The 22,683-nt window shown below is 39.4% G+C and overlaps 1 protein-coding gene and 1 non-coding gene across 2 annotated transcripts in view; both read right to left on the bottom strand.

Annotated features, from left to right (window-relative positions):
- Sugct (succinyl-CoA:glutarate-CoA transferase) overlaps positions 1-22,683 on the bottom strand; it is a 932,078-nt gene that overhangs the window by 569,597 nt on the left and 339,798 nt on the right. The gene's annotated exons all lie outside the window — the stretch shown is intronic.
- On the bottom strand, positions 492-622 carry LOC115070966. The gene has a single exon (XR_003850072.1). It is a non-coding gene; the product is annotated as a small nucleolar RNA SNORA76 (small nucleolar RNA).

Here is a 22,683-nt window from a genome sequence, read left to right as displayed (position 1 = left end):
AACAAGCTGTCTCACTGAAGCTGACTCCCAGAAGTTCTTTCTGTCGTACTCACAGCCGTCCTGACCCTGTTCGTAGCTTCTGCTCCCTTTGTTCCCACGGATCAGTGGCCAATGACCCACGAGGGAAGAGGGACCCACAAAAAAATCCCCAATTACATTACACACACACACGTGCACACAGACACACACACACACACACACACACACACACACATCTCCTTTAATGGTAGAAACCACAATTACTCTATGTCTATGTTATCAGCAATTGGAAAGGTACATTCAATGAACACGTGAAATGTATTGAATCCTTCTAAATATAATTGTCAATATGTGTGTACAAAATAAATAAACACAAACTACTGATATAAAGAAAACCACTCACCATTTGCTCATACATCCAAATCTAACACATTCTTTTTCAAAAAGCCTGATTATTTGACATAACAGAGTTTGTATGCATGGTTTGCTTGTTACTTTTTTTTCACCCACGACCCTGTAGTTGGTGGTTAAAAGGACCACCTGTGATGGACAGGCAGGCCCAGTTATACATGAGCAACATGCTATGGCTCTGCAGCTTAACCTCCAGCACCACAAGGCTCGGGGGGGAGTTCAAAGGCAGCGGGTGCTTGTTACTTTTTTAGTATGTAGAATGGATTCTGGCACATAGGACAAACAAGGAGATGGCAGGAAATAATATGACATAGGCCTGCTAACATACTCTTCAGTAATGCAGTGAGTCTTATAACAATCATAGTAGTACAACATCATTTGGTCTGGAGGGTCTCTGAGGTAGAGAAACAGTCTTATGACACTGATTTGGAAAGCAAAGACACAGTCAGACATTGGTTTAGCCTCCTCCTTAAGAGAATAAAACAACAGAGGTAGCAAATACAAATTCTAAAGGAGAAGAAAAAGGCAGTTGAGGACACAGTTGAAAGAACTGAGATGTTGAGGCTACAAGTAGGCTCCGACTTATCCTCCTCTTCAGTCTCCACAGGGAACTCCTCTTCCTATTTGGCAGTGACATCCTGGTACTGCTGATACTTAGTGATAAGGTGGATCATGTTGCTCTCAAGTTGAGTGAACCTCAACTTGTCCATGCTTTCACCTACATAACGACAGAAGGCCTTCTGGCAGAACATGATAGTGAATTGGTCTGAGAGGCTCTTGAAGTGTTCCTGGATGGCTAAGCTGCTTTCAGAGAATGAAACTGTCATCATGAGACCATGGGGCAGCATGTTGCCTCAGGGCAATTTGATACCACTACGGAGCCATTCCACAAAGTAAATGCCATTCCTCTGTATGTTGAACATCTGTCAAGAGACACAGTAGCCACACTGAATAGCACTGGGAATGGTGAGGCACACAGGCAACCATCATGCCCTTGGCATGGAAGACCTTCTGGATGAGGTGGAGTACTGTAACAATCCAGTACTTCTGGCCTCCACAGCTGGTGAGAGGGCTAAGCCACCTGGACATGAAAAGGTCACCATAATGACTAACAGATTGAAGAGGACACAGCACTGAGCTATGCAAGGAAGCAGAATGTTATACTGCTTGCAGTGGTTGAGAGGATGTTGCTCATGGCACTATAGGTTGGGATGATTGTGAGGGTACACAGCAGACCTCTTAAAGGGGATCATAGTAGATTTCACTGATGCTCTTTGCTAACAATGGACAGAAAGAACAGTGCCATGGTGCTCAAATATAGTGTCCAATGCTTTGGATGAAAGCACCACACTGAAGACATTCATGATGCAGTCAAGATACTCTCTGTGGATCTTACTGATGAGCAGGGTACCCGTTCCAGAGCCTGTGCCCCTGCTAGTGAGTAGGTCAGCTAGAAGCCATGCAGGTAATAAAATGCCTCAGTCTTATTCCACAGCACATCTGGGACTCCGTTAACTAAGTCAGCACCTCCTCAACCCCTACCCTCTTCACACTCTACCATCACCATACAATGGCCCTGGCCCCAGTTGATTTCGCACTGATCAAAATAAAAGTCTGGTCTAAAAATCTGGCCAAAAGAACATAGTCTGAGGCAATTTCTAACAAAATTTTAATATTTCAGCGATATGGACAGAAGAGCAAAGTATTATAAACTTGGGCAAAAACTCCACGTAATGCAACTACTTTACAATGTTCCTGCACAAGTAAGTTTAAAACTCAATCCAATTTCTTCCTATTAACATGTTTTATTACTACTAGTACTTATATTTATAACATGCTGTATATCTACCTATATTCAGGGCAATATAACACCATAAGAATCAAGTTGACTCAGGGAATAAATGACTCATCATTAATCTAAAGGAATAAAACAGATAGTTTCTGACTTCTTCTTTTCAACACATTCTGCTGCCCCTGCCTAGAAAGAATAGATATCAGTAAAGGGACATTTTGGTGGTATTGTTTAAGTATCACCAGGTAGGTATGGCAAAATGGAACTGGCCTTCCTAAGTAGACAAAAATAACTCCATGTTTAATGCTTTGAACAAAATTATCATTTGGTTTATTATTTTTATTTTTATTTTATGTGCACGCATGTACTGCCTGTATGTATGTAAGTACACCCATGTCGTGGAGTGCCCACAGAGGTCAGAAGAGGGCATCGGATCCCCTGAAACTGGAGTTATGAACAGTTGTTAGCCACCATGTGGGTGCTGGGAACTGAACCTGGTTCCTCTGCAAGAGCAGCCAGTACTCTTAACAGCTGAACCTCTCTCCAGTGAATGAATTTTCACCAAAGGACATCTGGAGACAAACACTTGACTGATATGACTTAACATGTATGGTGGAATGCATGCGGTCCCATGGAGGAAGTGGGGATAAGGATGGGGGAGGGGAGGCTGAATTTGATTAAGAACTGTTGCATGAAATGTTCAGAAGCACAATCAAAAAATTAAAAGAAAAACAAAAGGATGCACTGGGGGAAAATGTCAAAATGCTAATTATTTGCATTATTAGCTCCAGGTGGCAAGGATAATTGTTTTTCTTTTAAAGTCGCTAAGTTCTTTAAATATTCTGTATTAAGTATATTAATTTTACAATCAGAAAAATAATTTGTGGAGGAGTAGAAATGATATAAATACTCATGTATGAAATTCTCCAAAAATTAAATTAAAAAATTATTTCTAAAAAGAACAAAAATTATCATTTGATAGAATTTACAATTGCTTTGATAATTGTGTGATTTCAGAAGATAATTTGGAAAAAACACACAATTATAAAACATCCCCCCAAACTTAACAAAGTAAGTACAAGAGATGCTATCAAGGTATAACAGTAGTCATCAAAACTGAACAAGACATTTGTTTCAATGACAAATTTTGACAACTGCTATCCAGGGGTGAGGGGAGGTTTCGAGTGTCAACAATGGTTCCTTTCATGACTCTCTGCAGCAGGCAGCCACTGGCCAATCTAATGAGAGGTGCCTTCTACACTTGTTAAATTCTGAGGTCCTCTATCAGTTTTTACTATTGCATTCACCAATCTGCAACTGTTTCTTCTCTTCACATGTTTAAAATAATATGCTATCAAAATTATGCAGCCTATGTGACCCTAAAGAGTATAAGTCCCATAGAGTCAGTAACTATGAAGTCAGAATCTAGTTCCATGAAAGAATGATGCTCAATAAGCATTTGTGAGTGGATGGACAGACAAATGCAAAGTAACTATAGAAAAAAAGCATCACAGGCATTGACAAGAGCACACCACTAGTCCTGTGCCGGATGTAGGATGCAAAGAATGCAAGCCAGGTGCATTGTGAAATTAATTCAATATGGAGTAACAATAGAGCACCTGGGATTCACAAATATCTCATGCAAGTTTCATTCTGCTAAAGTATAATATTGATTAACTTCTTTAAAACAGAGAATTCGGGCTAGAGAGATGGCTCAGTGGTTAAGAGCACTAGCTGTACTTGCAGAAGTCCCGCTTTGGATTTCCGGCACTCACATGGTGGCTAACAATTGTCTGTAACTCCAGTTTCAGGGGAATCCAATGCCCTCTCTGTCCTCTGAAGGCACTGCATGACACAGGTATACTTACACACATGCAGGCATAACACTCATACACATAAAAAAAAAAATCAAAAAAAGAGAGAAAATTTAGAGAATCCATATCTCCTGAAGACAAAAAGGTTGTAAGTCAGAAAAAGCTATAAAGGGAAAGTAAAACCTTCCTTTTCCTCAATTCTAGTTTCTGCAAGTTACTATTGATACATTTTTATACGTTATCTGGAAATGTTATATATGACAGTCTTTTACTTGAGTGATAGTTGTGCTTATAGGGAAAGAACTTAAAAGACAGAAAAAAAATCTGTTGGACTAACCTTACAGGAAGAATGACCCATAAAGGAAATAAAGCATGGGCAAAGGCCCTGAGAGAGAGAAAAAAATGCCATTATTTCAAATCAGGATGTAGGTATAAATAATTTCTCATAAACTTCTTTGTTTTTCAAGGATCCAAAGGCTCTCTGGCAGAAAAAGTAACTGTGGTCTGAAGTACCCAAATGAAGGAACTCACCTTCGAAGTGAGTCTTCACTGCTGAAAATTTAAAAAGATTAGCCAACATATTTTTCTTCTACCAGATATAACAGGTACCAAAATAAAATCAAGACATAAAAAGAAAAACTCAATATGACATTTTGTATCTCCTATGTAAACTCTTTAACATAATGAACTGAGCTTACAGGTACTTTTAACCTTTTAAAACATCTGAAGCAGTCCTAGGCATTTCTCCTAATCCTGACCCTGGAAATACTTTCCAAAATTGATTGATCAATCAGAGACATGTCACCTGTTTATATGATGTTATGAACAAAAATAAACTTGTATTCATCTTCCAATAAGGTTAAGAACAATCAGAAATATGCCTGAGTGGACAGAAATCATGGTATCATCCTAATTTGACCACGGTGAAATATGACAACTTCTTTGGACTAAGTTGTTTCTTTGGGAATAACAAATAACACACTCTCCTGCTGAAATTCTCTCATGTAAATATGAGAACCCTCAAATTAAGGTAGTATTAACTTCAAACTCATTATTTAAAATCTTATGACATTCTATAGATACATAAGGCTGTAGGTTACTTTTAACTCATACAAATTCAGTGTAAACCCTATTATACTGTAGCTAAGTTGAAAGCCAACAAATGAAAATTCTAGTATTTCGAGAATCATTTTCCTCCATGCAATGAATATGATGAAAATTTTAACTTTAACTTTAACTTAAAGCCACGTGTTTGACTTCTGGGTAAGATGACTGAATACAATTGTTCTCTCTGTGATTCCATGAAGAAGAGTCAGTTTAAAAAAAAAAAAAAAAAAGTGGTCTCTTTTTCAAAGAGAGCAAAGCAGGAAGGGCTTTGGAAATCCACGGGGGTAATGAAAGGAAAGCTGAAAGGCACAGAGAGGAAAAGGATAATGCAGTAAAAAGAAGTAAGCCAAGCCAAGCACAGTTTGACCTCATGGGTGGAGTAGGAGATGTCTCATCCAGAAAGTAGGCCAGGTGGCCCTGTGAAAAGAGACTGGCAGTTTGACACTCAAGGCAAGCCCACAACACTTACAAGCTGCCCTGAATCCATTTTCAGGCTTTTGTGAGAAAGTAACTCATCTGGTGGACAGGTCAGCAATGGAGAGGAATACCAATTTGTCACTCAACATGACTCACAGGACAGTAGTCAGGTACTTCCTAGAAAGGTAACCTACTATTACTACTGACTTAGCCTAAGAGCCTGAGATCAGGAACAACCACAAATCAGGGAGCTTAAATTTAATCTGCCACAGCTCCTGGATGAGAGGCAGGCTGCCCTGGTATATTATCAGATTTCAGTTGTATAAAAGTAGAAACCAATGGAAAGAGAAACTACAAAAACACTTGGAAATTGAACAATAGACTCTTTAATGACAAGTAGGTCATAGAACAGTCAGGGAGGAAATTTAAAAGTTCCTAAAACCAAATGAAAATAAAAACATGTCTTACATGAACCTCTGAGACAGAGCTAAGGCAGTTCCAAGAGGAAAGTTTATAGCTACAGGTGCTCACATTAAAATGAGAAAGTTCTCAAGTAAATAATCTAATGATGCCCTCAGAGTCTTAGAAAACCAGGAACAGGCTACAAATAAAAGTGGTATGTAGCAATAAAGAATAACGATTATGAAAGAAATCAATGAACTGGACTAAAATAGCAACACACAGAGTCAATCAAAGAGATGGTTCTTTGAAAAAAGAAGCCCTAACCAAACCAAGGAAAGACAAAAACTAAATTAATAAAATTAGACATGAAAAAGAGGAACTTCCAACAGAATTCAATAAAAGACAGAGAACCCTATATTTCAAAAGTTTCTATTTCTGAAAATAGGAAAATCTAGAAGAAATAAACTTCTAGACACATATGACCTACCAAAATTTAATCAAGGAGGTTTGAACAACTTGAACAGATATGTGGCAATCAATGAGACTGAAGTGGAAAAAAAGCTTCCCAACAAAGCCCAGGACCAGAAGTGTTCACTGCTGAACTCTACCAAACCTTTCAGAAGAGCTATCACCAATGTGGCTCAAAATGTTCCATAAAATAGAAAGAGAGAACACCACCAAACACATTCTAGAAAGTCAGAATTATCCTGATACCAATGCTGAAGAAAATGTCATAGCCTCAAACCCCTTCTAAATATCTGTTTATGCCTAAAAGCAAAGGCTTCTTTCAGCCTTAATCAGAGAAGCCTATCTTCACAGAGAACAGAGGTGAGGACAGAGACCTTTACAGTTCAAGATGCTGAAAACAAAAGACAGTTGAGAACTCAGACTTAACAAACAATGTATAACCTGTTAAGTCTAAGAGAACATTGTAGAAGAGGGGACAGTGGGAAAAAAATCCAACATGAATTCATGATAAAAGCCCTAGAGGACATTGAACTGAAGGGAAAATACCTCAACACAATTAAGGGTATGTACAACAAACTCACAGCCAGCATCATTCAGAATGGAGAAAAACTTGAAGCATTTCCATTAAAATCAAGAAATGAATAAAGCTGTCCACTATCCTCACTCCTATCCAATATAATGCTTGAAACCCGAGCTAGACCAATAAAACAAGAGAAGGAAATTAAAGGGCTACTAATTAGAAAAGAAGAGGTTAAATTATCCCCATCTGCAGGTGATATTATACATGAGATCCTCAAAATTCCACTGGAAAATTTCTAGAAATGATCAACACTTTCAGCAAAGTGTCAGGATACAAAATGAATTTACAAAATTCACTAGTCTTTCTATTACAAGCAATCAAAGAAAGAGATCATGGAAACACTCCCATTTATAGTGACCAAAAAAAAAAAAAAAAACCATTTAGGAATAAACCTAAACAAAAACTTTGAGGAACTTTATAAAGAAAACATTAAACCTTTGAAGAAAGAGCTTGAGGAAGATACAAGGAGATGGAAAGACCTCTCATGCTCATGCAATGGTAGAATGGATATTGTGAAAATAACCATCCTACCAAAAGTAATCTATAGATTCAGTGCTATCCCAATCAAAATCCCCACAACATTCTTCACAGAAATGGAAAAAAAAAATCCTAAGATTTGTATGGAATCACAAAATATCCTACAGAGCCAAAGCAATCCTAAGCATAATGGGGAGATTATCATAACACATTTCAAAACTATATTACAGACCTATAGTCATAAAAGCAGCATGGTATTGGCACAAAAACAGACAGGTAGATCAAAGATCCAAATATGAGTGCATGCAATTACAGTCACCTGATATTTGACAAAGGTGCCAAGAACACACACTGGAAGAAAGACAGCATCCTGTACAAATGGTGCTGGCAAAACTATTTCTACATGTAGAAGAATGAAATTAGTCCCATAGCTATCACACCGCACAAAAGTCAACACAAAATGAATAAAAAACCTCAACACGAACCCTGAAACACTGAAACTGTTAGAAGAAAATAAAGGCAGTATCCTATAGATATAGAGGTAGAAAAGGACTTTATAAATCACTTTGTCTCTCAGGAATTAAGGCCAAAAATTAAAGAATGAGATCTCATCAAACTAAAAAGCTTCTGTACAGCAAAGGAAACAATCAAGTGAAGAGGACTCTCACAGAGCAGGAAAGACTCTTTGCCAGGTATACATCTGATAGAGGATTAATTTCCAGAATATACAAATACCACAAAAAACAGAGCCAAGAAAACTAATGGTTCAATTAAAAATGGGCTATGGATCTGAACAGAGAGCTCCCAAAAAAAAGGAAATAAAAATGGCAAAGAAATACTCTTAAAAGTGTTCAATGTCTTTAGTAATTAGGGAAAGGCAAATCAAAACTACTTTAAGATTTCATTTACTTCAGTCAGAATGACTAAGATCAAGAAAACAAATGACAACAAAAGCTGGAGAGGATGCAGGGAAAGGGGAACACTCATTCACTGCTGGCGGGGTTGTGAAATAATGCAAGCACTGTGGAATCAGTGTGGATAGCTCATAAAACATTAAAAATAAATCTACCATACAATCCAGTTATACCACTCCTTGACATATACCCAAATGACTCACACTGCAGAGGCTTGTGCAGCCATATTTGTTGTTACACTTTGCACAAAAGCTAGGAAATGAAAACAACCTAAATGTCCCTCAGGAGATGGAGGGATAATGACTGTGATGTAATGTGATCCATTTACACAATGGAGTTCTACTCAGTGGTAAAGAAAAACTAAATCATGGAATTTGCAGGTAAATGGATGGAACTAGAAACTGCTATATTAAGTAACATGAACTCAGAATAACAAGTGACATATGCTCTCTCTCATTTGTGGATCTTAGCTCCAAATCCTCAAATGTGCATACATATCTTGATGTAATGACAGGAGTCAGGAAAATGGAATGGAACCATGGGGAAGAAGGGATCTGAGAGAGGGAGAGAGTTGTTATCAAGGGGGATAAGGAAATGGGGGATACTTTGATCCTTAACTGGGGAGAAAATAGGGAAAGTTATTAAGGGGGAGGGAGAGGACAGATAAACAGTGCATAGGTGGTGTGGAAAACGAGGAAATATATCAGTTCAAAAGTCTACTGAAAAAATATAGAAACAATACAGAGAGAGAGAGAGAGAGAGAGAGAGAGAGAGAGAGAGAGAACATCGTATAGCTGAATGCTAGCTAATAAAAAAGTGTCAGGTAGGGAGGAATCAGCTACGCCTCCCACCCAGTCAGTCGACCTTAGCTGCATGTGGGGGAGGAGTTAAGGATATATAAGCTGAAAATGCAATGCTGCACCTCTCTTGCCATTTTGTGTGGCTGTCGGGAAGTCACAGGATCTATATTTGAGTGTGGACTTTGAGTGAAGCCATAAATGGGGGGGATGCTCACTGCTCTGTAAATAAACCCCCACTCTCTGCTCTGTCAGGAAGCCCAATAAACTCATTAGGATTCTCCAAAAGAAGAACAGAGCAAGTGGAAACCTTCGTTACTCCACCAAAGTTGACCCATGTTGGCAAATCTTTTGGTCTTCGATGTCTTATTTCTATTTTTCCCCCTTAAACATCATTGTATATATATTTTTATGTAACCTGCTCAAATTATTTCTGGAAAAATGTGTTAAAATTGCCTCTCTTTGGAATAATAAAAATATTCTAAAAATAAAAATAACAGTATTGCCAAGACAACACTCATGTATGAAATTCTCAAAAATAATTTTTAAAATTTTAAAAGAAAATTTTTAAATAAAATATTTTTTAGATCCTAGGGGGCAGGAAATAATACTCTAAGAATTTACACTGCTATAGTTTTATTCCTTTGGGATTTACTGACACTAATTTTCACCTAAAAAGTCCATGAAATTATTTAGCAATAATTATTACAGTGATATACAATTGTGTATATACATAATATGCATATATGAAGTAAAAAATCAATATTCTTAGAGTTCTTTCTTCAGACCTAATCATCTATGTCTGTCTTTGTGTGTGTGTGTGTGTGTGTGTGTGTGTGTGTGTGTATACACTACAACTTCTTTTCATAAACAAATGTATGTGGATTAGGGACAAATATTAGAGGACAGAAAAACAAGGTTATATGCTTCAAATCTTTCACCATTATTAGAGCAAGGACACACCTGCTGCTCAGTCATATTTTTTGCCTATATTTCACTATTTTAGAAAAACATTACCTTTCTAGTTAGCATCCTTCATAAAATATTGTTTCTTTAAATGGTATTCCCTACAATTTTTTAATTTTGTCTCTTCAAAGTTTATGTAGCTGTAAACAATATTTTTATATAAATTTCACTATCATAAAATATTAATTCTAGGTTCTGGGAGATGGCTCATTTGGTAAAGTACTATCCTATAAGTATAAGGACCAGAGTTCCATCCCAAGAACCTATGGAAAATAACCACAGAGCTTGGTGGCACATGTTTGCAATCCCAGCACCGGAAAGGTAGAGACAGGTAGATTCCTAGGGCTCACTGGCCAGCCAAACTAGCCCAACTGGCAAGTTCAGCTCAGTGAGAGATCCTGTGGAAAGAAGGGAAGGGAGGGAGAGAGGGAGAAGGAAAGTAAAGGAAGGGAAGGAAAGAAAGGAAAAAGGAAGGAGGAGAGAGATGGAGGGAGGGAGGGTGGAAGGGAGGAGAAAGGAAGGAACAAAAGGAAAGGAAAGGAAGGAAGGAGGGAGGGGGGAGGGAGGGAGGGAAGGAGGGAGGGAGGAAAGAGGAAAGAAAACGTACACAGCATCTGAAGAATAACAGCTGAGACTGACCTCTGACCTCCACACACCTATGCACACATGTACATGTACACCTGCATTCACATAGGCACATGAGGGCAGGGGAAAGAATAAATTATTTCTGTTAAGAACTAAAACAACATTGGAACAAGAAATAAAACTATTATCCTCCAGTAACATGTATCCCTAGGAAAATCATGAGAAACAAAGTCACAGAAGATATTCTCTGCAAATGGTAATATAACTATTTTTCCAAAAGAACAAAGCTTAATAGCATTTATGGTACAGTTTTTAGAAATCAGACTACTACATTGAGATAGAAATAGGAGAAAATCCAAGAAGAACATGTTCCCACAGTTGTCTCCCTCAGCATCCAAGTCCTCTGAATATTAGAGCAGCACGCTCTAACACCTGCCATCATTCTGTAATGGCCTCAGTCAGCTCTCAGAGTTCCAGATGGCTAACAGACACCTGATAGATGAGGCCTTCTCCAGGTAAGTCTGTCAGTAATTCAACTCTTACTCCATTACTAGCCTTGGAAGAAAACAGTAAGAGCATCAAAAAATAAATCTTTTAAAAGGGAAAGAAAACTTCAATAGCCAAACAATGTCAATGTCATACACCCTTGGCCCTTGTTGCAGGTGTTTCTTCTCCTTAAGCTATACTATTTTTAGCCACACACCACAAGAAAATAACTGTGCTTCCTCCTTACTCAAAGGATAACTAAGAATTTCCTATGAACATGATTTTTAAATTAAATAGAAAATCAAACAATTCCCTGCCTCCAATGCCTCAGGAAGTGAGATGGAAGAACTGTAATAATTTTTAAGTAGCACCCACAATTCTGAATGCGATCTCTGAATAGGGATAATTACAATGATGAGGAAACAACACCAAAGTTTTGAGTGAGTGAAATTTTCTTCTAAGTATTAAACGTAATGAGTCTCTGGTGCATGCCTGAGATTTCTTTGTAATATTTTAAAACAATGTATACTATTTGGGGAAGTTCCCACTTGTAATACAGAAAACAAAATACAATGAATTTGTTGCCTTTATTCTTTTAGGAAATTGAAGTACACAGGAAAGCTTTACCTTAACTGGAGTCCACGGCTTCATCCCTGAACACTAGTAAATGATTTTCTCCCTTACACTCCATTTTTCCCATCTTCCCTCACCCGGTGTCCCTTGTTACCACCTTTGTGCTCACTAGCTGCAGAAGAAATGAAAATATCAAACCAAATACATAATGCTTGAACGCAAAGCCTAACAGTCCCTGGCCCATGCTGCGCTCACCACATTAACGTCTGTAGCTACTGAAAGTAGCCAACCAATGTCCACTGAGCATTTATATGTCAATAAACTGTTTTTAAATAACTAAGGAAAAGAGAGAAAGAGAGCAAATTGAGCGAGTCATAGACAAAAACTCATGGAATGGAATCTTCATTTCTAAATATTTTTTTGTCTTGTTTGAAACGGGGTCTCCCTGTAGCTGGCTGGAACTCACTATAGAGACAAGGCTGGCCTCCTCACAGAGATCTGCCTGCCTCTGCCTCCTGAGTGCTAAGACTAAAGGTGTGAGCCACCACACCTGCCTTTTTGTGAATATTCCTAATAGTGAAAACAATTAGCATGAAAGAAATATCATTGTCTTTAGGGTTAGGACTACTTAGCTCTTGTACCAGTTTTCACAGGCGTTTCTGGGCAAGTCATATGACTTTTCTATAACAATATATATCTTGTACAATGTTACTGATAGCTAACTAAGTGGGGTACTTAACAATATATATACATATATGTATATATATATACACACAGTACAATTTAGCACGTTGTTTTAGACTCCCTTACAGCTTTAACAAGTATACCTTATGTTGGTGTGCTTTAACGTTTAGCATTAAGGTGCAAGCATGTGTATAACTTTACCTAGTAAACGAAACAAGTACAATAGACAAGGATTATAGTGTAACTGAAAGCAGAGGGGCCTGAAAAAATGGCATTTTCAGGAAATTAAATTTGTCTTATGTGGCTGCAATGTACGTTCTCGGCTTCAGAAAGCTCAGCTTGGGGAAAGAGAAGCCAGAAGGCTCACAGGCCCCAAAAGCACAGTAGCTGACCTGCAATGCTTTTAGATCTCACACCTTAATGGTTAAGGGCATAAACTTTGGTGTCAAATTGTCCTGATCTCTAATTGTAAATATTTCACTCACTTAACCTTAAACTACTTAACCTCCCTAAGATTTGGTTTCCTTATTTGTCGAACACTGACAACAGCAACATGTGATCAACTGTGTTGATATTCAATCAATTCTTCATTTTTGTAATACTTAGTTACATCCAGAACTGAATGAGAAAATACAGAATCAGTGTACTGCTGCCCCAAGGAGAACTATCAAATTAGTTTTGTGAGAGCCTCTGGCCACAACACTTTGAACACTCATCAGTATACAACCTTGTTTTAGTGTTTCTGATATGGATTGTGGATTCATTGATACTTAATTCTGTGACTAGCAACATTGTAACTCATGCCTGAGCAAGATTTACCTAACCACAGACTGTCTCCTTTAGGCACATAACAGCCTGGTTGACCATAGAAACACTCGTTAATTTAGGAATACTAAGCAACATTCCAATATATTTGTGGTCTGCTTTGAACAGCAAAATCACCAAGAAAAAGCACAAAAGTGTGAAAAGCATGGTTCTAAACAGACTACAGAAAAGGCACTGGTTTACAGAAGGAAGTGTTGAAACAGGAGGGTGGCATGTGGCCCTGTTTGACCACTCAAGCAGAGACATGCACTGATGTGGATTTTCCCACACTCTGCACAGTACAGCAATGACCATGAAAATGCCCTGAGTTCTGACTTGGGGGTTACAAGCAAATTTTAGCAAGTAGGAAAATAGACAATACAAAATCCACAAATAATAGCACCAAGTGCAAGTGTTAATGCTCAGAAATATTCAATAAATATCTTATTCACCAGGGGAAAACACTGAAACCTTCAGAGCTGCATGGTAACCCTTGAGCCTGCATTCAGGAGGTAGAGAGGCCAGAGAATCAGGAATTCAAGGCCATCCTCAGCAACACACTGAGTCTGAAGTCAGCTTGGGCTTCCTGAGATCTTGTCAAAGAGAGAAACAAAGATAGAGGGAATGAAGGGGATGGGGAGGGAAGGAAAGGGGATGGGGAGGGAAAGAAAGGGGAGGGGGAGGGGAAGAGAGGGGAGGAAGGGAAAGGAGCTTTAAGAATACCTTGGAGTAAGGAGGACATGGAAGCAGAGAAGCCAGCTAAGAAGAGAAGTAAGATCAGAGCTACAGAAGGAGGAATCAACACCAGGTAAGGACAAGAAGAGGAAGAGAATTCAGAACTGATCAAAAAGTGGACACTGAAAGGGTATAAAAATACAAGTAACTGGCACTTTCTTAACACCAAACCTGCCTTGACTTCTGCAAAGGCTGCATTTGTTTTCCTTCTTTCTGTCAGCCTTCTCTGCCTATACTTTATCAAACTGAGGGAACGGGGAGGCAGGGGAGATGAGGCAGCTTTCTATTCACTAGTGCCAGTGAGAACCCACCTGGTAGCATATTGGAAGTTCCATTCCCAGTCATGGGTAGAGTCAGATACTTGTGAGCTGCTCGGAACTCAAGATCTCACCTGCTCCCAGTGCTGGGGTTCACTGCAATACCATCAACTGCACATATACAGTTCCAGCTGCTGTCTTTCTTCAAACTAAATTTCTGGTTCTATGCAATTTCATGCTTCTGTTCACTGCTGGGATTTGACAGCCTGACTAAGCACCTCACTTAACAGAGCTGAGAACACTGATAGAAGTCACTGGTGTCTTCCTCTCTGTGACCTACACCAACTACTAACGTGAACACATACAATGTACAGAATCAGCTGCATAAGCTTTCCCTGGAATTGTCATCCACAAACTTGCATATGGCTTCATCCAGTAGCTCTTACTGCCACATCTGCCCATTACAACTAGAATCTCAGATAATACTAACTCACAATTCAACTTGTCTGTAAAAGTGTGATAAGGACTCATCATCACCCTGCCATGCTTCCTGAGTGCAAAGTTACTGAGTCATCTCTGGCATGGTCCTATACCATTGTAACTTTCTTCTCACAATGGCCCACTGTACATGTTATGAGTGGCCAGACATGAATCGATATAAAAACATTAAGCACCTATAAATGAAGCTGCTCCAGAAGTGGGCATAAGAAGTCAAGGTTACAATAGAGTATCTGATACGTGGAAGGAGAAGGCCTGATAGAAACTGTGGGAGTCATCAGTAACAGCCAATTTCTTCCAGAAATCCTCAATATAAGTCATTTTTTACCCATGAAAGCCAAAGAAATCTAGGCTTCTTCTTCTACCACACCTCCAAAACAAAGAGGGAAGACAGTTTCATCAAGCTTTCTGCCAAGTGTCTTAAAGGATTGGTTCACAAATACAACTCTGCAAACTAGTACTGACCACACTGCAAAAGAACCACATGGAGAAATGATTAATAATGTAGATACCAGACCCACCTGAAGGTTCTAATTCAGCAAGTCTAAAGCTCCACAGTCTGCATGTTGAAAAGATTTCTACATGATTTTGAAAATCATCCAGTTGGGGTATCAGTACATTACAGGAAAATGGATTGTCTTTAATTCCATGTGGCCAATGTAAACACTTTGTACTTATATCTGAACTTGAGGCAACTATATATAGAAGATTCTAATCTATGCAGTGAACACTTCAGACACATATTTTTATTTTATTTTTATTGAATGTTTGTACTTTTCATACAACATAATTTGATGGTATTTAGATCACTTTCTTCCACTGCCCCCACCCAATTTAATGTACATATATGTACATATATAGATAGATATAGATATAGATGATATAGATATAATGTCCTATAGAGTCTGATTTGTGTCCTCAAATGTCCTTCAGTGTGGGTATATCCACTGGACCCACCAAAAGTCCCATCCCTGTAAGACACTGTCTCTCTCCCCCCTAGCAGCCACCAGTTGCCAAAAGGGTGAGTTGGAATTTCTTAACCACTTCCCCATGACCATGCTGAGATTTTTGCCTGATTTGAGCTTGCATAAGACTTATGCATGCTGTCACCATTGCTGTGAGTTCACAGGAATATCTGACCAGCTGTCTGGAAGACCTATCCACCCCCTCTGGCTCTCACACTCTTTCTGCCTCCTCTTCTACAATGATCCCTGAGCTTTGGGAGGCAGAGATGTGAAATGGGCATCTCATTCCTGGATAAGTACTCTTGTTTTCTGCACATTCAGCCTCATATTTTTTAAAAAATATATCCCAGATAGGACAGGTCAGTGAAGAATAGGAAACACAGAGAGCAAGTCAAGGAGAATAATTCATTTATTCTATTCATTTGCTATTATCCAGAAAATGTCAATTACTAAGTGTGGGAAATGTAATAAGCTAAACAGGCTAAACTTTGCACTTATGGAGACTGCACTTTACTGACACAGATAATGAACATTAAAATTCTACACTGGAAGATCTAAGTCATGGGGAAGCCCAGGAAGGATGAGGGTGTTGCTAAGGAAGACCTCCAGTACTCTTGGGGTAAGTAGTGTCCCAAGTAATGCAGCAGGAGACAGTGTTTCCAGAAGATGTAAAAGGTCAGAGTGATGGAAAGGTTTGGAGGTTGACTTAGAGACAGAAGACAAGTGACTTTCTGAAGGAATGAAAGCAAGTGGTTTGCCTGGAGTCTCAGCAGTTGGAACTAGTAACATCCTCTTAAAAGTTGAAGCAAAATTGAGGCATCTGACTTACTCCTTTGCTGTTCCCATCCTCACTAACAAGCATCGATCAGGGCGTACCACGTCTAAATCCTTCATGGATACTACAACTCTGCTTGCACCCTTCCCCACTATTGCCACCATTTCCTCTCACCCGAATAACCAGCAACATCCTCACTCCTCTCCTTCCTCGCTGTATTTTCTTGTTCCACACTATTACCTGGGTTTTATTTCTGTGCACAAAAGTTTGTGTGGATCTAAAACTTTCAGAGCAGGGCTCAGGAGATGACTCAGTAAGTAAAGTTGTTCCACTCCAAAACCCACATTAAAAAAGCCAGGCATGGTGGCATGTATTTGCAAGCCACAAGCTGGGGAGCCAGAGATAGGAGACTCCCTGGGGCACACTGCCGAGCCAACTTTGCTGACTCAGTGGGCCCAGGTTCCAGTGACAGATATTGTCTAAAAAACCAAAGTGAACAGCATCTAGGAATGACACTTAAGGTTGACCTACTCACACACATATATCCATACACATACATGTGTACCTACGAGAAAGAGAGAGAAAGAGAGAGAGAGAGAGAGAGAGAGAGAGAATCTCATGTTCCCTTAGACTAGTGTTTGCATAGAAACAGTAGATTGCAAAGGCCCTTAAGAACACATCTCCTGAAGGCAGCTCTCATAGCTTTGGAGAGCACTATGAAGGTGCCAAGGGAAAACATCAATTGATGGTCCAACGGTCCAACACCAGCTTCAAGACCAAATAACCATATTGATGGCCAGCACAGCATACAGCTTTGGTGCAGTAGTGGCACTTTTATCTTGGGGGTTATCAACAGCTCCCTAATTGGACTAAAAGCCCATTCAATGGGAGGAAACTCAAGTGTGATACTGTAAAAATAACCAAATACACTTGTCTGGAAAGGTCACAGATCTTAGAGAAAACACCTAGACTAATTCAATTTCTTGCTATGTCCAAAATATGTATCCTTATATTTACAGACAAATATCCCAGTCACCACTCATCAAAGAAGCTTATTTTGCACCAGTCAGAGACTATTACCAAGTACCACAACTGGTCACACACAGACATTGTCTGTCAATTGCACAATTCTAAGTGGCACATCTACAATGCAACCTCTATACTAAGGCTCACAGAACATAGAACAAGGGACAAAGAGGACATTACTGAATCACTCAGTTCTCATTAATGAGGCTCCCTCAGGCAACAGAAGGCCAGGAACACAAAAGGTCACAAATGCCCAAAACATAGAGATTAAGAGCCTGCAGAATGCTGGTCCTTGAACAGGACTCCTATATTAAACTTCACCAACCTAGGGCTCAGAGCACACCACAGAAGAGGGGGTGGAAAGATTCTAAGAGCCAGGAAGGAGGTGCATGACCATATGGAAACAGAGTCCTACAAGCTCCTGTGACCCTGCTCATATGATTCTTTGGCAATGGTGTCAGCATATAAAAGTCCCATACAAACTCAGGCAGACAGAAATCCAGCATAGACCTGGGGAAATGAACAACAGACCCCCAATCTAAACTGAAGAAATATTGGCAACTGATTACTACTACGTGAGGAAGAGCTGATCTTCCTGAAACAAGAGACTCTAGACAGGCGGACTAGACATCAGTGGGTGGACTTGTACTGGGGAACATCTAGGGACACTGACTTGACACATTTGGCCTTAACACGGAAGACAGAGTGTAAGGGTTCCAGTGGGAGGGATATGGAAGGATGGCAATGGGGATGGGAGTATAAAGACAATTAAGATTGTTTGAGATATCCTGTATAAAATACACAAAAATTCAATAAAAAGAAAAATAATATTTCCAGTTGCTCTCCCAACGCCCTGTCATGTTGGTCTCATGGTTCACTGGCCTTCAGATTCTAATTCTTCTGGGAAATTTTTTCAAGTCTTTCAGAGCCAGAAGAGATGCCCCTAGCATGCCCACATCATGGTGCATGTACTGTTACTATATCAATCACCAGTTAATTATCTTTCAGTTACAAGCAAGCTCATTAGGTACAGAAGCAGTGTCTGGTTCTTCATCATCAACTCAGTGCTTGGCATAGTATAGGTTCTCAGGACTTGTTGAAATAAAGAATTGATTAATAAATCAAAGAAGGAATAATAACTATCAAATCCCTTCTCCCAAATCATACTGAAATTTTCACTACCCCTTTTTAAGCATAGTTAGAATACAAAAACAGTAGTTTAAAAACTCTTGCATACACATGTACAGCAGATCCACAGACTATTCTGTGGATACTAAAGCCCGCATTTGTAAGTAGTTACTATTAACTCTGTCCATAATAAGCTTGTATTATGCAGTGCCAACAGTTACCTAATCAAATTAAGAAATATTAAAGTAAAAAATATGCCATTTAATGTAAATAATTACTAGCATTACCATTCTCTACGCTCTGTGCTAAACATATGGTGTCTTACTCAGTTCCCACAGTCCAGGTCTGAAGTAGACCATAAGCAGACATTCTCACAGGAAGAAACCAAAGCTGAGGTGGGGAGGGAGGTACCTGTCTACAGCAACAGACAGGTTGGCAATCTTCTCTTAATATCTTCTTCCTTTGTGTGGGTGTACTTCAACACTGGCACACATCAAACCAAAAGATTTGACAGGAATGGCACAGTGAGTGACATTACCATGTCTGGTCCAGTCTTCCTCTAGTAAATAAGAGAACATGGAGTTTCAGCTGCCAGATAGAGATGCCTCTGGGTTGATAGAACAATGCTGATCCTGGAAAGAGTTCCACACCTAAGGTGGTACTTAAAAGTATACTGAGTCCTTTGAGTTCAACCTAAGTGAATTTGAAAATGTAGTATAAAATAGATCTTTGGCTAATGCATTATTAATGATGTATTTAAATGGTATAGCATATTAAATAGCAAAATATACTAATATTAAGTTCACACTTGGGAAAATGAGATGGTTTCTTTGCCTTAAAGTCCTTCCCTTTCATTTTCTCTGAAAAACTTAATGAATTTTGTTATAAAATCCAACAGTACAGGAACACCACAGGAAAAGCCTAGAATGTTTTGCTTGCTACACACATGAATTATCCAAAATAATATGCTTTCAAGTTACACTTATTTACCTGCTCAAAACGATTGCCAGCCATTAAACAATTCTTCATGCGTCTCAGTTAAAAAAAATCTTTCTCCTAAGGAGTCAGCAAGAGCAGAAGTGGAATAAAGAAGGGTAATGAGGAGGGGTATAATCACAATACATTCTATACATATGTAATTGCTTAAAAATAAAATGTTAGGGGCTGTAGAGATAGTTCAGCAGTTAAGAGCATTGACTGTTCATGCAGAAGAACCAGATTCAAATCCCAGCATCCACATAGCAACTAACAACCATCCATAACTCCACCTCCAGGGGATACAACACCATATTCTGTCCTCTGAGGGCACTGCATGACACAGGTACACTTACACACTTGCAGGCAATATGCTCATACACATAAAATAAAAATAAATAAATCAAAAAATAAAATTTAAATTAAAAAAGAAATAACTTCTTATTATTTTTAAACTTTCCATGAGTAAACAATTCATAAGTTTGGTTATATTTCAATTCCAGTATTATGTGAGACAGACAGCAAGTCATTACACATTTCATTCACCCAACGGACCTTCATGGGTTTACAATGTGTCAGAAATCATCTATTATTTATTTATTTAAAAAATATTTGCTGAGCATCTACATACTAAGAATTTAACAGCAAACAAGAAACTTAAGGATTTCTGTTCCTTCATATACCAAGCCTCAATGTAGGACCTAGACATCTGTATTTTTAGACCTCTAAGATTCCTCTAAATCTGCTGCCCAAATCCTGGTTGCAGTCATTCTTCCATGACCTGCAAGCTAAGAACAGCTTCCATTTCTAAATGGTTAAAAATAATATAAAGTAAGTATTACATGAAAAAACATTTTATATGGCATGCAAAACTCCATGAAATTCACATCTCAGTGCTATAAATAAAGTTTCATCCCAGCTCAGGCACACTCATCTGTTTATACTGATAGCTGCTTCTGCACCATGTCAGCAGAGGCAAATAGCTGTGACAGAGACTGAGTGGCACCTTCGTGCATATTTCTCTGCACACCTGTTAAACACACCAAATCACAGCAACATTAATAACGCAACATGCTGCACCAAGTTTCATTTCATCACAGGGTATACCCGAAATGTCAAAACAAGAGGGTAATAGTAGACTTTGAAATGTTCTGCTTTTAGCGTGTACTGGAAGGTAGATTGTTTTGTTATTAGATCATTTTATTTATTATGCAATGACACTAGAACTATGCTAAAGGAGACAATAAATAGCATATTAAATGACCAGTATAATAATTGTAACTCACAGAAAAGTATTGCCATAAAATTGCAAAATTTAAAACAATAACTACAGCAAGAATTTTTAATAATTTATTTGATGAAAACAAACCCATAGCCACACTGAATTTCTGCATGGTTCATTTTTTACCTAAGCAAATACAGCCCATTAGCAATGGTGAATTAATTAAGTCATGTATTACTGCAGCTGCTGAAGAAACGCGTCAAGAGAAAATAAGCTGTTTAACCTTTTGGTAGGAACAGTTGTTCAGAGTTGAAGACATTAAGTCAATAGCCAATTTAAAATCAAGTTAGGACTGGGGGTGTAGCTCACTGGTACATACTGGGCCTAGCATTCCTAAGGCCACAGAGATTCAGTTCGGAGGAGAGCAGGAGAGGAGGAGAGAGAGGAGGAGAGGGAGAAGGAGAGATAGGAGGAGAGGGAGGAGAGGAAGGAGGAGAGGAGGAGAGGGAGGAGGACAGAGAGGAGGAGAGGAGGACAGAGAGGAGGAGAGGAGGAGAGGAGGAGAGGGAGGAGAGGGAGGAGAGAGAGGAGGAGAGAGAGAAGGAGAGGGAGGAGGAGAGGAGGAGGGGGAGGAGACAGAGGAGGAGAGAGGAGGGGAGGAGGAGAGAGGAGGAGAGAAAGGAGGGGAGGAGGAGAGGGAGGAGGAGAGGAGAGGGAGGAGGAGAAGGAGGAGAAGAGGGAGGAGGAGAGGACAGAGGAGAGAGAGGAGAACGGGAGGAGGGGAGGAGGAGAGGAGGAGAGAGAGGAGGATGGGAGGAGGGGAGGAGGAGGAGAGGGAGGAGAAGAGGGAGGAGGAGAGGAGGAGAGGACAGAGGAGAGAGAGGAGGAGAGAGAGGAGGACAGGAGGAGGGGAGGAGAGAGAGGAGGAGAGGGAGGAGGGGAGGAGGAGAGGGAGGAGGAGAGGAGAGGGAGGAGGAGAGGAAGAGAGGAGAGAGAGGAGGAGGGGAGGAGGGGAAGAGGGAAGGAGAGGAGGAGGGGAGGGGGGGAGAAAGGTAGGAGAGAGAGGAGGAGAGAGAGGAAAGAGGTACAAGACAATTTTAAAAAGGCAAGGCAGATTATTATTTTTGAGAGTTAGTGTATTTCATTGACTTTTGATTGACACAGACAATATTCACTTTTCTTTTTGTTGCTGTTTATTTTTTGTTTCACTTTTGAGACAAAAATATTTGAGAAAACAAATCCTCTCACATAGCTCAGTCTGCCCTCAAATTCACTATCTCCTGAGCTTCCTGACTTCACTTCTCACACGCTGTTATTGCAGGCATGTACTGCTATGCCAGGCTTACTCGGTTATTCATTACATAAGGAATGAGTGCCAGTTTGGAAGTAACTGAAGAATTTGTTTCTACAAGAAACTACAAGTTAGAATATTTTTAACATTTATTTATTTGTTTATTGTTTTATGTGCATGTGTTATGTATATTTTGTTTATATGTTTTGCCTACATGTATGTAAGTGCATCACATGTGTTCAATGCCCATGGAGGCCAGAAGAGGGCATCAGATCCCCTAGAACTGGAGTTACAGATGGTTGTTAGCCATCATATGGTTGCTGGGAACCAAACCCAAGTACTCTGCAAAATCATTCAGTGGTCTTAACCACCGACCCACCTCTCCAGCCCAAGAATATTTTTTAAGGAGCCGTAGAGGTTGTTTAGTGAGTGTAGTATTTGAAGCACAGGCATGAGGAGCAGAGTTCAGATTTCAAGCACTCAAGTAAAAGCCATGGCAGATGCACATGGCAGGTAGATCTCTGTGAGATTGAGATCAGCCTGGTCTACATAGTG

This window comes from Nannospalax galili, unplaced genomic scaffold (genome assembly GCF_000622305.1).
Source record: "Nannospalax galili isolate Female #2095 unplaced genomic scaffold, S.galili_v1.0 scaffold54, whole genome shotgun sequence".
In the NCBI taxonomy this organism is placed as follows: domain Eukaryota; kingdom Metazoa; phylum Chordata; class Mammalia; order Rodentia; family Spalacidae; genus Nannospalax; species Nannospalax galili.
The sequence above is the reverse complement of the archived record's forward strand: the minus strand, read 5'-3'. Positions and strand labels throughout refer to the sequence as shown.